Source organism: Megascapheus bottae, unplaced genomic scaffold (genome assembly GCF_031878675.1).
Source record: "Megascapheus bottae isolate mThoBot1 unplaced genomic scaffold, mThoBot2.hap1 HAP1_SCAFFOLD_79, whole genome shotgun sequence".
NCBI classification, from domain to species: domain Eukaryota; kingdom Metazoa; phylum Chordata; class Mammalia; order Rodentia; family Geomyidae; genus Megascapheus; species Megascapheus bottae.
This window is the reverse complement of record NW_028327439.1, coordinates 166005-182624: the sequence shown is the minus strand read 5'-3', so window position 1 is coordinate 182624 and position 16620 is coordinate 166005. Positions and strand designations below refer to the sequence as shown.

The following is a 16620-nucleotide window of genomic DNA, read 5'->3' as shown; positions in this document are numbered from 1 at the left end:
CTTAGGTGTTTCCAAGAAGAAATGTCAAGAGTTATTGTTCCTAATCTATTGTGGTGTTCAAAGGCAATTTAGTGTTTTGTTGTAAGGCTCAGCAATTTAAAAACGTCTCTCTGATAACTAGAGGATAAAATAAGTTACAGTTGCGAGCTCTCTCTCTGTCTCTCTGTCTCTCTCTCTCTGTCTCTCTCTCTCTGTCTCTCTGTCTCTCTCTCTGTCTCTCTGTCTCTCTCTCTGTATCTCTACTTGTCTCTTTGTCTCGATGAATGAGAAAAGGCTGATTATTAGGGGATTTTTAATTTGATGTGTATTTTCCTAAAATGCCTTACTGCTAAGGTGCGTTTTCTGCCCCAAACAAAAATTTGCCTAATTATGTGCTGGATGTCTATCTCAAGAGATGATGATGATGATAAAAAGACCAGCGAATCTGCTCATGCCCATGTTCATCCCTGATGTGTCTTATTTCATTGCTGTGGGAAGGAGACTGTCTGATATAGAATGACTTGCCTAGGATTTCAGTTGTTCATGGGAGAAGTGACAGCTGAAGACACCTCCCTCATACCATTTGTGATTTATTTAGTGAAAGAGAAGTTTTTTATCATCAAGTTAGGGTTGAAATATTATGTGAAAAGCAAATATTACTAAACAGCCAAAGCATGTCTGTGTTTTTGTTTCCACACATATTCTGTAGGTTAAGGTGAATAAGACATGAACTAGAAATCCTTTTATGAATTAGAGAGGCTGGAGAGACAGAGGACAGTAGTGCCAGCAAGGAGGGAAGAGAGGAAGCAGAAATGTGGATGAATGATCAGCTCAATTTCCTTCATAGCAAGGGAAACAGAACATCAGGAAACCCACGAAAACAGTGTAAACAGTGCTTTAGGGTCATAGGAAAAGAACTCCTTGTGAATCTTGCATAGGTTTTTATTTAGCACAGGTAATCATTTCATTGGAGAGAGAGGCCTCATTTCTAGAAAAGCACAGGAAATACCCCCTTACATATATAGTATATGTAGAGTTCGTTTTCCGGGTATTATAGCAATTTGGGAAGAAAAAGTCTCTTTAGAAACTTCCATAGTATTTGACTGTGCATAATTTAATGGTTCATGTTGATAATGAGGAGCAGAACATACATAGATTGACAGAGGACAGCCATATGTGTCAGATACCCAAGTATAGACAGAGTAGTGTAGAAAGCTTTAGAGAGAATAAGCACCGTATTTGTGGGAAAAATTTAGAAGGTCAGGGAAGTGTAATTTTGTCTGTGCCATTCTGTCTTTTTTGCAAATTGAGTGAAGGATTGAGACTCCAGTATGGAGAGGGAGTTCTCCTTGTCCTGCTGAGCAGTGTAGAGTTCTCCGCTTCTGGCCTGCCACCAATTGGTCAAATCTGAGAGTAAGTCAGTAAAGACATCTAGGATTACTGAAAGTAAGGAGGGAATAGAAGGAACAGAGGAAGCAGAGTATTAGCTGTGACCTCAGGTAGAGTTTCCTGAAAGAGTATTTTATTGAAATTCATACAAGATGTCAAGAGGTACTGTGGTAGGTGTACTGGGAAAAATTCTTCTACCTTGCATGCAACTGTTCCATATTTAATTTCCTGAACAGATTCAACTGTATTTCTGTGGTAAAATGAAAATACTACTTTTCATTTGGTTCTGGTCTGTTAGTTCACACTGGAGTACCAGAGCAAAGAGCTAGAGGGAACAGAGGAGCTGGAGATGGAGCTGTAGCTCAAATGGCAAACATGATCCTACATGAACACAGTCATGGTTTTAGTATGCAGCCTTGTCGAAAAGTTTCATTTCCTCTGTATGTTCCAAATCAATTGTTTGTGTCTTATTTTATTTTTTAGAGATAGCACAACGTTAACTGCAATTGCAGTTTGTGACCCAACCATTAACATTTGGTAAGTTGTATTATCTCTCATCTGAGTGTAAATTCATTTGTAGTGTGAATTTATTACACAATCTACATGACAGCTTCTTAGTGTCCTCCTGTAATCATTTTGTTTGTATTGAAAGTAAAAGAAAATGATAGAGTCAGTTAGCACATACTTGGTCATGGTCTGCTATGAAGTGAAAAGTAGCAAGCATATCTTTATTTACCTATTATCAGGGCCTTCATGCCACTTGCACTGAGCCAATGGAGGTAAGAATCCCAATCAGGAGCAATGAGGTAGTCTCGGTGTTTCTGAGGTGAAAAGAGCCGGTGGGCCTCTTTCATACTTCAGAAATGTGATATTTGGACTCTCAGTTCTGATGACAGTCCACGTGTGGACTCTCTTTTGGTGAGAAGCAGTTAAGAAAACAACAAGTTAATGTAAGTACGGAGGGGGTAGAGCAGACTTGGAAAGTTGAAAATCAGATTGCATAAAGGATTGAGTTCCTCTGTAGTGAGTTGTATGTACAATGAAAGTACATGATACCAATAAACATTGTGTTAGCTTTACTAAGAAAGGAAATTTCTTTACTTGTGCACTAAAGCTTTCTTTTGAAGAGATAAAAATGTAAGTTTCCACAGAAATTAATTTCCTTTCTGGGTAATAGTAGAATTCCTCTGTTTATTTAGCTAAGTATGGAAAAATTTAAATTCTACAAATTCACTAGTGTTTGGGTAACTTGCTACCTTGAGTAAGACTATGAATGTACATGGTATTTGACTGTATATAATTTAATTCTCTAGCTTGGATAAAAATGATTCAACAGAATTTGGGACAGAAGAATTCAAGCAAAGGTCAGATATCTATCAATAGAAAAACGTACATAAATATATATGTTATGAAACAGACTGATCATTTCTGGGTAGTTTCCAAATACTTTCAGTGTACTTCTGTCTGTCATATTACTCCTTTTCATTTTGATGAGTAAATGAGAAAGGTGTTGCACAAAGTGTTTTGCTATTTTAGGGAGCAGTGCAGGAAAACCCCCTAAACCCTGCACATTGCCAGTGTATGAGAACCTACTACAATTGGTTATGCTCCTTTTTTCTGACGGCAATGACATACAATTCTATGTATTTATTTCCTGCCATAACAATTTCTTCACAGGTGAAGAAATACAAGTGTCAGTTCAAAGTGGCTATACAACTTTGTTTGATCTGTTCCGTAGTTTTTGGGCTATGTCTGATTCTTTGATGGGTATTCCCTTTCCCTAGGTCTGGACCTTAATTTTTACATATACCTTTCATTGTGCACTTAATGCCAACTTTTAAATGCTGTGGTTCTAAGTTTTGTGTAACTATAAACACTGTCTGGGTACCATTTACATTGGATAATCAGATGACTCGGTGACATTATGACAAGGTCCTTACTACTCACATCTGTGAATACATGGTTCATGAATAAATGTACATTTTCAATGAAAGAACTATGACACAGAGAGTTAGAGAGAGAGAGTCCATACGTATGTGGCTGAAGGACGGTACTCTGATATCCCTTCAAGTCAGGGCTCCAGGAATGTTTTCCTTTCTTACTTATCACTGAGGCTCTGCTTCTTGATACACACGTGCAGCACACCATTTTGCTGATTCATTGGAGATGGCCTACCACAGAAAGGATTTTCTACCCTGGATGGCGTCATCTTGCCATCCTCTGGTGGTCTTCCCCCCACATCCACCACACCCCTGGAAAACAGAATCACATCTGTGAACAAAAGGCTTGCACATCCATCTCGAGTTCTGGTGAAAGACTAAGTGAAAGTGTCATTAAACAGGCAAGCCTAGGCATGAAGGCTCACCAGGCCATGACTAAAGGTGTAGCAAGGACAGGGATCTGAGTTGAGACTTCAGTACTGGATGAAGGTTTGGCAGAGACAGAAGAGCTAGAGACATAGTACATTTGACAGATGACCTGTGTAGCACACACAAGGACACAAGAAGCATCAGAAAAATGCATCACTTCTTCCTACATTGTCCGATTTAATTTCTGTATGTTTCAATATATCCACAGTGAGGACAGCAGCTTAACCAAAGTTGTTGTTCATTCAGATGAAGAAATCAAGAGGGGGTGGGTTGACTAATTTTAAATTTTATTTTATTTTTGATTGTTGGGGTAATGCATAGAGGGGTTACAATTATATCTGCCAGATAGTAGATGCATTACTTCTCACACAATGATACCCCTTCTCATGTTATTGTGCCCATGTGCCTTCCCCCTCCCAATCATCTTGTTTTTTCTACTTCCTTTTTCTATTTCAAACAAGGAAATAAACGTATATACTGTGTGCCAGGTTACAAAGCCAGATACAGTAACAATATGAGATTAAACATAAGGGGAAAAAAAGAGAAGAGAAATAACATAGTACATTAAGAACAGCAATCACACAAGATAAAGCTCTTGTTTCCATATCCTAGAGTTCCTTTCATTTAGTGTGAGTTGAGTTTTTGGTCGTCTAAATGATAAACCATTTTGGACAATGATGAATTTTCACAGTACACAGGACTACCTATCCATATCGCATGGAATCATGATACATTTTGAAACTAAGGAGAAATGATAGAGCAGATCATAAGACAGTGGCTCATGGAGTGCTGTGAAGTCAAGAACTAGCACCCAGAATCCTGAGATTATCACAGAGCCTATGAGCTACTCACCAGAAGCCCAGGGACCTGGCAATCCCTTTCTGAAACCTAAAGGTAGTCCCAGGTGTCTGAAGGGCACAAGAGGAAGAAGCAATTCACACTGAATGGGAGTCCTGCTTTTAGACTGCTCTCCCTTGTCCCTAACTGAGGGGCAGGAAATAGAGCTGGGAGTGGAAGGCAAGTGGCATGCGGAAATTAGATATAACTCTTGAGTCCCTTTGAATTGAGTTGGGTGCAAATAGGTGAGGCTGTTATCCACCAGGTTAGGAAGATTTATTTGTTTATAGTGTTATTAAACCTTGATAAAAATCATCTTTTGCAGGTGTAAACGTTTAATTTCTGCAAAAAGCCTCACTTCAGTTTCTTTGCATGTGTGGATACTGAAGATACCTAATAAGTAGAGAAATGTGGAGACAGATTTCTGATGTTCAGGGAGAGTTTTCCAGCACTAGAAAATGACATCAACCAAGTTTCTACCTCATCTCGATATTGTATGCCTGGGAATCTTTCTAATTTTATTTGGACAAAACAGAAATATATTAAGATATGTTTCATGTCCCCATTGTGATTGAGATCCTGCAAAAACACCAGCACAATCTAAAGGGCATTTCACAATCCTTGGACACACACTACCAAATCCCCACCATTGACTACTCTTCTGTCTTACATATCTAGAACATCAACTTGAGCTACCACATGAAAATTAGTGCATTTTGCAATAGAATCATTTATTTTTCTATTTGCTTGAAGTAATTTTTACTTTCTTTCTTGGTTTATCAGACCTCTGATTGATCAAGTACTTATCAATTTACTTTCATGTCTTATCAAAATCCCTAAAGTCTTTGGGATATTTGTAGCTCTGTCTTTATAAAAATAAAAGATACATAGAGCCTATAATCCTAGCTACTGAGGAGGCTGAGAACTGTGGATCGTGGTTCTGAGTCAGCCCTGGCACTAAAGACCTTGAGACTCCTACCTCCCATTAAGTACCAGAAAAAAACAGAAGCAGTGCTGGGGCTCAAGAAGTAGAGTGGTAGCTCTGAGCTGAAGAGCTCAGGGACAATGCCCAGGCTCAGAGTTCAAGCCCCTTGAATGAAAAAATATCAGATATACTTTTGATTTCATTTTTTCAGCTTCTTGAGATCTGGTTATTAGCATATAATCTTCTGATAGAATATATATTCTTCAGCTAGAGGAACAGGTGATGAAGAGAATTTTTTCTAGTCAGTATGTCAGCTGCACTTCACAAGATGTTACAAATGCAGTCAACCAAAGGATAGAATCCTTTCTGGAACAAAGAGGTGGAGGTCTAAATAGTAATATCGGTAGGAAACTCTATGAGATTCTTATCCAGTTAACTTCCTGAAACCCAGAAGTATGGCTCAAGTGGTAGAGTACCCGTCTTAATAGAGAAAGCTAAGGGGGAGCACCCAGGCCCTAAGAGGAAGCCCAATAGTACCTGCACATCAACACAGTAAGAAAGAGAAAGAAGGAAATCCACCTCCCTAGCAGAGAAAGTCACAGGCTTGTTGTGAATGGATGGAAAGAGATATTCCAAGAATGGCACCCAAAAGGAAGCAAATGTAAATGTACTCCTATCTGGCAAAGAAAACTTGAAAGTATTACAACATGAAAGTCATTTCATTTGGCTAAAGGCACTGCAATTATTAATAACAAAATCCTACTAAGACTCAATGCACCCAATTTGGCGCAACAGACAGTGCTGAACATAAATGAGTAGATGGATCCCAACCATGTTGGATCCTTTCCAAAGAATCCGCAAGAAACCAGATTCAACTGATTGCCAAGAGCCAAAGGCAGCACATATCTGCAGAATATTCCACACAACAGTCCCAGAATATGTATCATCCCAGCAACCCCCAAGCTTTCTCCAAAGGAAATAATATTTAGAGCCTGGAGGCAGCATTATTCTTTTTCCCTTTCCCTTTCTCTAATACTCCTCTACAGTAATTATTCAAAGAGATTTCTTGGCAGAAATCTTAACAATTGCACATAAGAAATGTCAATGTACTCTTTCCTATCATACAATGGTGGGATTCAACTGGAAATAGCAAGATAAACTGCAGAAAATATTGAAATAGATAGAAATCTAACCAAACACTGTGAATGGTTAATGGGTTATTAAAGAAAGAAAGAAGGGATTTGTAATCAAGTCTACAAAAACCATTAGAGAGTCTGACTATGACGTTTGGTTTCATTCTATAGGGACACCTCAACTTATACCACAACCAAACTTGACGAAACAAACAACAATGAAGGGTAAGGTCTAAATATACATATACTCTCATCTATGTGCATCTATGCATAATTAAATGTGTATAAGTACAGTCACACATGAAAGGATAGTCATTGAAATGAAAGTGTTTAGGATTACAGAACTTTATTTTAGGTATTGATGACACTGCAGGGCCTTTGTTATTTTTCTAAGATTCTTGGGCTGTAATATCTCTAGATCACTTTCTAAAATCTTAGGTGTTTTCAAGAAGAAATATCAACAATTCTTCTTGTTCCTAATTTAGTGTGGTGGCCAAAAGAAATTTAGTGTTTTGTTGTAAGATTCAGCAGGTTAATCGTTCTGGTGACTCCGTTGTTTCTAGTTAGAGGATAAAACAAGTTAAAGGTGGTCTGTCTGTAAGTCTGTCTGTCTGTCTGTCTGTCTATGTGTCTGGCTCGCTCTCTCTCTCTCTTTCTCACACACTGTCTCTCTCTGTCTCTCTGTCTCTCTCTGTCTCTGTCTGTCTGTCTGACTGTCTGTCTGTCTGTCTGTCTCTCTCTCTCTCTCTCTCTTTCTCTCTCTCTCTCTCAATGAATGAGTAAACGCTGATTATTAGGGGCTTTTTAATTTGTTATGTATTTTCCTAAAATGCTTACTGATAAGGTGCGTTTTTGGCCCCAATCAAAAATTTGCCTAATTATGTGCTGGATGTCTATCTCAAGAGATGATGATGATGATGAAAAGACCAGCAAATCTGTTCATGCCCATGTTCATCCTTGATGTGTCTCATTTCATTGCTGTGAGAAGGAGGCTGGCTAAAATAGAATGACTTACCTAGGTTTTCAGATGTTCATGGGAGACGTGACAGCTGAAGACAGCTCCTCATAGGATTTGTGATTTATTTAGTGAATGAGAAGTCTTTTACCATCAAGTAAGGGTTGGAATTTTATGTGAAAGGCAAATATTACTAAATAGCCAAAGCATGTCTGTGTGTTAGTTTCCACATATATTCTGTAGTTTAAGGTGAATAACTCATGAAGTACCAATCCTATTATGAATCAGAGAGGCTGGACAGACAGAGGAAGCAAGGAAGGGAGAGAGGAAGCAGAAATGTAGATGAATGATCAGCTCAATTTCCTTCATAGCAAGGGAAACGGAACATCAGGAAACCCACGAAAACAGTGTAAACAGTGCTTTAGGGTCATAGGAAAAGAACTCCTTGTGAATCTTGCATAAGTTTTTATTTAGCACAGGTAGTCATTTCATTGGAGAGAGAGGCCTCATTTCTAGGAAATACCCCTTTACATATATAGAGTATGTAGAGTTCGTTTTCTGGGTATTATAGCAATTTGAGAAGAAAAGTCTCTTTAGGAACTTCCATAGTATTTGACTGTGCATAAATTAATGGTTCATTTTGATAATGAGAAGCAGAATACACATAGATTGACAGATGAGAGCCATTTGTTGTCAGATACTCAAATGTAGACAGACTTGTGTAGAAAGCTGTACAGAGACTAAGTACCATGTTTGTGGGAACCCCTTGGAAGGTCAAGGAAGTGAAATTTTTCTGTGCCATTCCGTGTTTTCACAAATTGGGTAAAGAATTGAGGCTCCTGTAAGGAGAGGGAATTCTCAATGTCCTGGTGAACAATGAAGTGTTCTCTGTTTCTGGCCTGCCACCCCTTGGTCCAATCTGAGAGTAAGTCAGTAAAAACATCTAGGATTACTGAAAGTAAGGAGGGAATAGAAGGAACAGAGGAAGCAGAATATTAGCTGTGATCTCAGGTTGAGTTCCCTTGAAGTGTATTGTATTGAAATTCATACAAGATGTCAAGAGGTACTGTGGTAGGGGTACTGGGAAAAATTCTCTACCTTGCATGAAACCGGTCCATATTTAATTTCCTGAACAGATTCAACTGTATTTCTGTGGTAAAAGGAAAATACTGCTTTTCATTTGGTTCTGGTCTGTTAGTTCACACCGGAGTACCAGAGCAAAGAGCTAGAGGGAACAGAGGAGCTGGAGATGGAGCTGTAGCTGAAGTGGCAGAACCTGTTCCTAGGATGAACGCAGTTATGGTTTTAGTACCCAGCCTTGTAGAAAAGGTTTGATTTCCTCTACAGTTTCCAACTCAATTTTCTGTGTCTTTTTTTTTTTACTTCACTTTTTAGGGATGACACAACGTTAACCGCCATTGCGGTTTGTGAATCGAGCATTAACATTTGGTGAGTTATCTGTCATCTGAATGTAAATTCATTTGTAGTGTGAGTTTAGTACACAGTCTATATGACAGCTGATCGTTGTCTTCATTATTCCTCCTCCTGTATTGAAACTAAATAGAAAATGACAGCATCTGGCAGCAGATACTTGGTCATGGTCTACTGTGAATTCAAACATAGCAACCGTATCTTTCTTTACCTATTCTCTACCTTATTTACTTATTGCCTACATGCAACTTTTACTGAGCCAATGGAGGTAAGAATCACAGTCAGGCACATTGAGGTGGTCTCCGTGTTTCTGAGGTGAAAGAGCTGGTGGGCCTCTTTCATTCTCCAGAAATCTGATACTTGGACAGGCCCACTGACAGTTATGATGAGAGTCCAGCTTCTAGGCTGTTGTTCCTTGTCCTTTGGTGAGAAGCAGTTAAGAATACAGCCAAGTATGTGAAAAGAAGGAGGGAGAAGAGCAGACTTAGAAAGCTGAAAATCAGATTGTATAGTGGATTGATTTCTTCTGAAGTGAGTTACATGTACAAATGAACTAACACATACCAATAAACAGTGTGTTAGGTTTACTAAGAGAGAAAAATTATTTGTCCATGTATAAAAGCTTTCTTTTGTAGAGGTAAAAATATAAGTTCCTGCATACGAATTTCTTTCTAGGGAAAAAAATAGAAATACCTTGTTCATTTAGCTAAATATGTAAAAGTTTCAATTTCTTCAAATTTGTCAGTGTTAGATTAACTTACTACCTTGAGTAAAAAGGTAAAACTATTATTGCCATGGTATTTGACTGTATATAATTTAATTCTCTTTAGCTTGGATAAGAATGACCCAACAGAATTTGGGACAGCAGAATTCAAGCAAAGGTCAGATATCTATAAATAGAAAAACATACATAAATATATATGTTATGAAACAGACTGATCATTTCTGGGTAGTTTCCAAATATTGTCAGTGTACCTTCTGTCTGTCCTATTACTCCTTTTCATTTTGATGAGTAAATGAGAAATGAGTTGCACAAAATGTTTTGCTATTTTAGGGAGCAGTGAAGGAAAACTCCTAAACCCCCCCACCCACATTGCCAGTGTATGAGATCCTACTACAACTGGTTGTGTTCCTTTGGTTTGGTGGTAATGACATACAATCCTTTGCATTTATTTCGTACCATAACAGTTTCTTCACAGGTGAAGAAATACAAGTGTCAGATCAAAGTGACTACAAGTTTGTTCGTGTCTTTCCATATTTTGTTGACTATGTCCAGTTCTTTGATGGGTATACTCTTTCTCTATATCTATTCTTTTCATTGCGAACTTCATGCCAAGTTTTCAAAACTGTGGTTGTAAGGTTTGTGACACTGTGAATACTTTATGGACACCATTTATATTGTATAGACAGATGACTCCACGGCGTTATGACAAGCTCCTTACTGCTCACACCTGTGAATACAGGGTTTGTGAATAAATTTATGTTTGCAATGAAAGAGCTAGGAGACTAAGAGAGAGAGTGTGTGTCCACACGTGTGCGGTAGTGGGGCTCCAAATCAGGTTTCCAGGATTAATCTGTTTTCTTGCTTATCATTGGGCCTCTGCTTCTTGATCCACACATGAAGTGCACCCTTTTGTTGATTCCGTGGAGATGTACTTCTGCAGAAAGGAATACCCTGGATGGCTTTCTATTGCTATCCTGTCTTATTTGCCCCGTCTGTAAACCAAAGGTCTGCACATCTATCTAAAATTCTGTTGAAAGCCTAATGGGAAGGGTCATTGATCAGGCAAGCCTAGGCATGAAGGATCAACATGCCATGATCATGGGAGTAGCAAGGACAGTGCTCTGAGTTCTGACCTCAGGAAAAGAAGGGTTGACAGAGACAGAAGACCTAGACACATAGTACATTTGACAGACCACCTGTGTAGAAAAACAAGGCCACAGTTTTCTAATCAGGTAGTGTTAGAACATTGTATCATTTCCTCCCACATTTTCCCACTTAATTTTTTTATGTTTTGATATGTCCACAACAAGGACAGCAACTTAACAACTGTTATTGTTCCTTCAAATGAAGACATAAGTAGTGTGCGAGCTGATTTTTTTTTTTGGTCGTGACAAGGTATAGAGGGGTTACACTTACATTCGTCAGGTAATAGGAAGATTACTTGTCACAAACTGATTCCTCTTTTTCATATTTTTCCCCATTTCTTTTCCCCACCCCTCCCAATCATCTTGTCTTCCCTCCTTTCCTTTCCTATTTCAAATAACCAAATAAGAATATATACAATATACCAGATAATAAAGTCAGATACAGTCCCAATAGGAAATTAACCATAAAGAGGAAAAAGGAAAAGAGAAATAACATAGTACCTTGAAAACAACAATCACACAAAATAAAGCTCTTGGTTCCATTTTTTAAAGTTCCTTTCATTTAGTGTAAATTGATTTTTTTGTCATCAAGTGATAAATCAGAATTGGACAGTGGTCACTTTTGAGGATACAGAGGACTACCTATGAATATCATATGTAATCCAGGTGTGTTTTGAAACTAAGCAGGATATGAAGAGCAGATCAAAAGAGAGTGGTTCATGGAGTGCTGTGATGTCAAGAACTAGCACCTAGAATCCCTAGGTGCCTGTCAGCTACTCACAATGAGCCAAGGTCGCAGGGAATCCTTTTCGGAAACAAAAAGGTACTCTCATTTGTCTGTAGTTCCCAGGAGGTAAGACACTGATAAAACACCAGCACAATGCAAGGGACATTTCACAATCCCTCTACCCACACTGGCAACGCCTTATCTCTGACTACTATTCCATCTTACACATCTGGAATATCAGCTTTACTACCATATCAAAGTTAGTGTGTTTTGCAATAGTATCAATTTTTTCCCATTTCCTTTATGTAAGTTAAACTTTCTTTCTTGGTTTATCAGTCCTCTGATAGATCAATTACTTATCAGTTAACTTTCATATCTAATATAATCTCTAATACCTTTAGTATTTTTGTAGCTCTATGTCCTTAAATAAGATACACTGCTGCTGTCATTCTGGCCACTCAGCAGGCAGAGATCTGAGGATCACAGTTCAAAACCAGCCCTGGCCTGTGAGACTCTGTGAGTCTCTTACCTCCAATTAACCACTAGCAAAACCATAAGTGGTGCTGTGACTCTAGGGACAGGGTAGTAGTAGTCTTGAGCTGAAGAGCTCACGGAAAGAGCCCAGGCCTAGTGTTGAAGCCACATGAATTGAAAAAAGTAAGATACACTTTTGATTTCAATTTTGTTTTTCGATTTCTTCAGACTTCGTTAGTAGCTCAGCACATGAACTTCTGATAGAATATATATTCTTCAGCTAAAAGATGAAATGTTTTCAAGTGTCTTCTAAACAAATTTGGACTGTAGTAAACTTTGATATTTTTTGATTGATATTTTTTGTCTAACTGATCTTTCCTTACTAGCAATGGATAGAATACATCTAATGTCATTCAAGTGTATGTCTCCTTGAAGATTTCATGCTGTTGGTTTTATGGAAGAGCAGTTTCCTGCACTATATACCTATATTGTTACAATGACTATTCATGGTTGTTGTTTTTTTGTCGGTCCTGGGGCTTGAACTCAAGGCCTGGGCAATGTGCTTGGACTTTCTCAAGGCTAGAGCTCTTCCACTTAAACCATAACACCATTTCTGGCTTTTTTCTATGTACATGGTACAGAGGAATTGAAACCGAGTCTTCCTGCATGCTTGGCCAGCACTTTACCAGTAGGCTAACCTCCCTTCCCCCCCTTTTAATACACTTATTTGAAATAGAGAAGAGGAGGGGGAAAACAAGATGGGGTTTCTATTTTTGTTAGTTTTATATATTTTAACCTGAGTTCTCCATAAAGAAAGTCTAGAGACAAGAACTTATGACTAATTTCCTTCTTTGGGAATAACACCTCAGAAAAGCAGAAATCAGGAGATATCTATGCTGCCATGGTTGTTTATTTGATATAGTTCACAAAATTTCCTGCCAGTCTTGATACTTTTCCACTGTTTACTGCGCTTTTCTTTTAACTGTGTAAGAAGAATTTTCTGTCATTGCTTACATTTGATTGTTTTCCAGAAATAAATTCCTCCATTCCATACTCACTCATGAAATGCGTGTTTAGTGGGCAGTGTATCATTGAGTCAAGGTTAAATTCATTATATTTAAACCATTAAAACCATTGGCATCTTTCATTAAAGAGATTAGTCCGTATCACCCAAATTCTGCTTGATCATAAGGGACATATTGCTCACATTTCTTTTTCTTTACTGTATCCTTGTTTCTTTCCTCCTTTGTTGTTTGGAGAAAGTGTAGAGAAAGTTTTATTCTCTTCTTTGTGTATCTGGCCTATCAATTTACTCTTTACTACTGGCAGTAGTTAACTTAATGAGCAACAGGAAGCATATGGTTAAAAGACTTAATAATCAGTAAAATCTGTGTGGGTGCAGAATTTATACTCTAACTTTCCAAGTGATACATGCCTTCATGTGCATATATGGTAATACTAAGAAACTGTTGTTAAGTGAGGGACAGTTCCACTATTAGTAATCATTAACAACATACTTTCATTCGAATCAAACTGATGACCTAGCTTCATTTATCTACTGATTTTAATTACTTATATGAATACTGAAGTATGAAGTATCAGCGTTATAGCAGTAGAGAAAATTGATCACTTCATGTATAAAGTAGGTAGCTATTTGACTTAAAATGTATAGTATAGTTGTGCCTTATGACGAGACTTTCTTATCCTGGAAGAAGTGTCTGTAGAATGTTATGTGGGATCTAGCATTGAAATGTGAGTTCAAATCTAGGAAGACTCTCTGAATATATATATATATATATATATATATATATATATCCACACATATTTCTAAAGGCAGCATGAAGGAAAGAAATATATTTGTGCGTACACCAACAGATGTCAAAATGTGAAATAAGAAGTATGGGAAGCAAGTAAGACACAGGCATGACAGCCCAGCTACTGAGAGACAAATGCACATCTTTCTTCCTTCTTTATAACAACTAGGGTAAGAGAGGAATAGGTCATGAGGAGAATTTCTTCTAGTCATTATGTCAGCTACACTTCCCAAGATGTTACAAATGCAGTCAACCAAAGGATAGAATCCTTTCTGGAACAAAGCAGTGGCATTCTAAATAGGAATATCGGCAGGAAACCCTATGAGATTCTTATCCAGTTTACTTCCCGAAAGCCAGAAGTATGGCTCAAATGGTAGAGTATTCATCTTAATAGACAAAGCTATAGTAGAACACCCAGGCCCTAAGAGGAAACCCAATAGTACCTGCAGAGAAACATAATAAGAAAGAGAAAGAAGGAAGTCCACCTCCCTAGCAGAGACAGTCACATGCTTGATGTGAATGGATGGAAAGAGATATTCCAAGAATGGCACCCAAAAGGAAGCAAATGTAAATGTACTCCTATCTGGCAAAGAAAACTTGAAAGTATTACAACATGAAAGTCATTTCATTTTGCTAAAGACACTGTAATGATTAACAACAAAAAGGCAACTGATCCTCAATGCACCCAATTTGACACAACAGACATCGCTGAACATAAATGAGTTGATGGATCCCAACCATGTTCGATCCTTTCCAAAGAATCCGCAAGAAACCAGATTTAACTGAAGACCCAGAGCCAAAGGTAGCACATATCTGCAGAATATTCCATCCAGCAGTCCCAGAATAAGTATCATCCAGGCAACCCCAAGCTTTCCCCAAAGGAAATAATATTTAGAGCATAGAGGCAGCATTATTCTCTTTTTTCTTTTCCTTTCTCTAATACTCCTCCGTAGTAATTATTCAAAGAGGTTTCTTGGCAGAGTCTAAAGGAAGTCTTAACAGGACATATAAGAAAAGATAATATTACCATGTGCTATCATACTATGGTGGAATTCAACTAGAAATAGACATGGAAGTAAAGAATAGAAGAAATTAAAATACGTAGAAATGGAACATAAATCTGAATGTTTAATAGGTTATGGAAGAAAGAAAGGAGGGACATGTAATCAAATGTAGAAAATCATTGGAGCCTCTGACTATATATTTTGGTTTCATTCTTTAGCGATATTTTATCTGATACCTCAACTGAACTTGACAAAGGAACCAACAATGAAGGGAAAGGTCCAAATAAACATACAATGTCACCCATGTGTATTTATGCATATTTACATGTATGTAAGTACAGTCATCCATGAAAGGACAGTCACAGAAAAGAAAGTAATTGAGATTAGGGACCTGTAAGTATAGATGACAATTGGAGGTCTTTGATATTTTTCTAATTTACTTTGGCCATAATATCAGTAGTTCCTTTCTAAAATGTTAGCTATTTCTAAGAAGAAATATCAAGAATGTTTCTTGTTCCTAATCTATTTTAATGGCCAAAAACAATTTAATGTTTTGCTGTAAGATTTAGCAGGTTAAGAAACTTCTTTCTATTGAATTTGTTTTCTCTAGCTGGAGGATGGTTATCTCCATCTCCCTCTCTCTCTTCCTCCCTCTCTCCCTCCCTCCGTTCCTCCAGAATGAATGAGTAAAGGCTGGTCATTACTGGGTTTTAATTTAATATGCATTATCCAAAAATGCCTTACTTCTAAGTTCACGTTCAGGCCTAAACAAAAATTTGCACAGTTATGTGCTGGATGTCTATTTCAAGAGATGGTGATGAAAAGACCAGAGAATCTTTTCATGCCGTATTCATCCCTGATGTGTCTCCTTCAATTGCTGTGGGAAGGAGACTGGTTAAAATATAATGACTAGGATATCAGATGTTCATGGGAGACGTGACAGCTGAAGACACCTCCCTCATACCATTTGTGATTTATTTAGGGGATGAGAAGGCTTTTACCATCAAGTGAGGGTTAGAATTTTATGTGAATGTGAAATGCTACTAAATAGTAAAAGCATGTCTGTGCGATCATTCCAACATATATTCTGGATATTAATGCGAAAAACTCATGAAATACAAATCCTTTTTATCACTCAGAGAGGCTGGATGGATAGAGAACAATAGTGCCAGCATGGAGGGAAGAGAGAAAGCAGAAATGTAGGTGGTAGATCAGCTTGATTAATTCCATAGCAAGGGAAATGGAAGATAAGGAAACCCATAAAAACAGTGATACCAGTGGTTTAGGAAAAGAATATTTCAGTCTTGCATAAGTGGTTGTTTAGCACAGGTGAACATTTCATTGACATGAGAGGCCATATTTTTAGGAAAGCACACGAAATACACCCTTGCATATACAGTATATGTAGAGTTAGTTTTCAGGCAGTTATAGCTATTTGGGGAGAAAAAGTAGGTTTTGGAATTCTCACAGTATTTGACTGTGTGCAATTAAATTATTGATGTTGATAATAACTAGCAGGATTCACATGGATGCACACAAGACAGCCCTAAGTGGTCAGATACCCAAATGTCGACAGACTTCTGTAGAAAGCTGTACAGAGACTAAGCACCATATTTGTGGGAACCATTTGGAAGGTCAGGGAAGTGCAATTTTTTGTGCCATTCTTTCTTTTTGCAAATTGGGCAAAGGATTGAGACTCCAGATGAGAGGGAGT

At 37.9% G+C, this 16620-nt stretch overlaps 1 long non-coding RNA gene across 1 annotated transcript; it reads left to right on the top strand.

Moving 5' to 3' along the window:
• Window positions 1-6810: 6810 nt before the first annotated feature.
• On the top strand, window positions 6811-15178 carry LOC150039834 (uncharacterized). Its single transcript, XR_016534213.1, has 3 exons — window positions 6811-6857; window positions 8983-9036; window positions 15125-15178. It is a non-coding gene; the product is annotated as an uncharacterized LOC150039834 (long non-coding RNA).
• Window positions 15179-16620: the final 1442 nt, after the last annotated feature.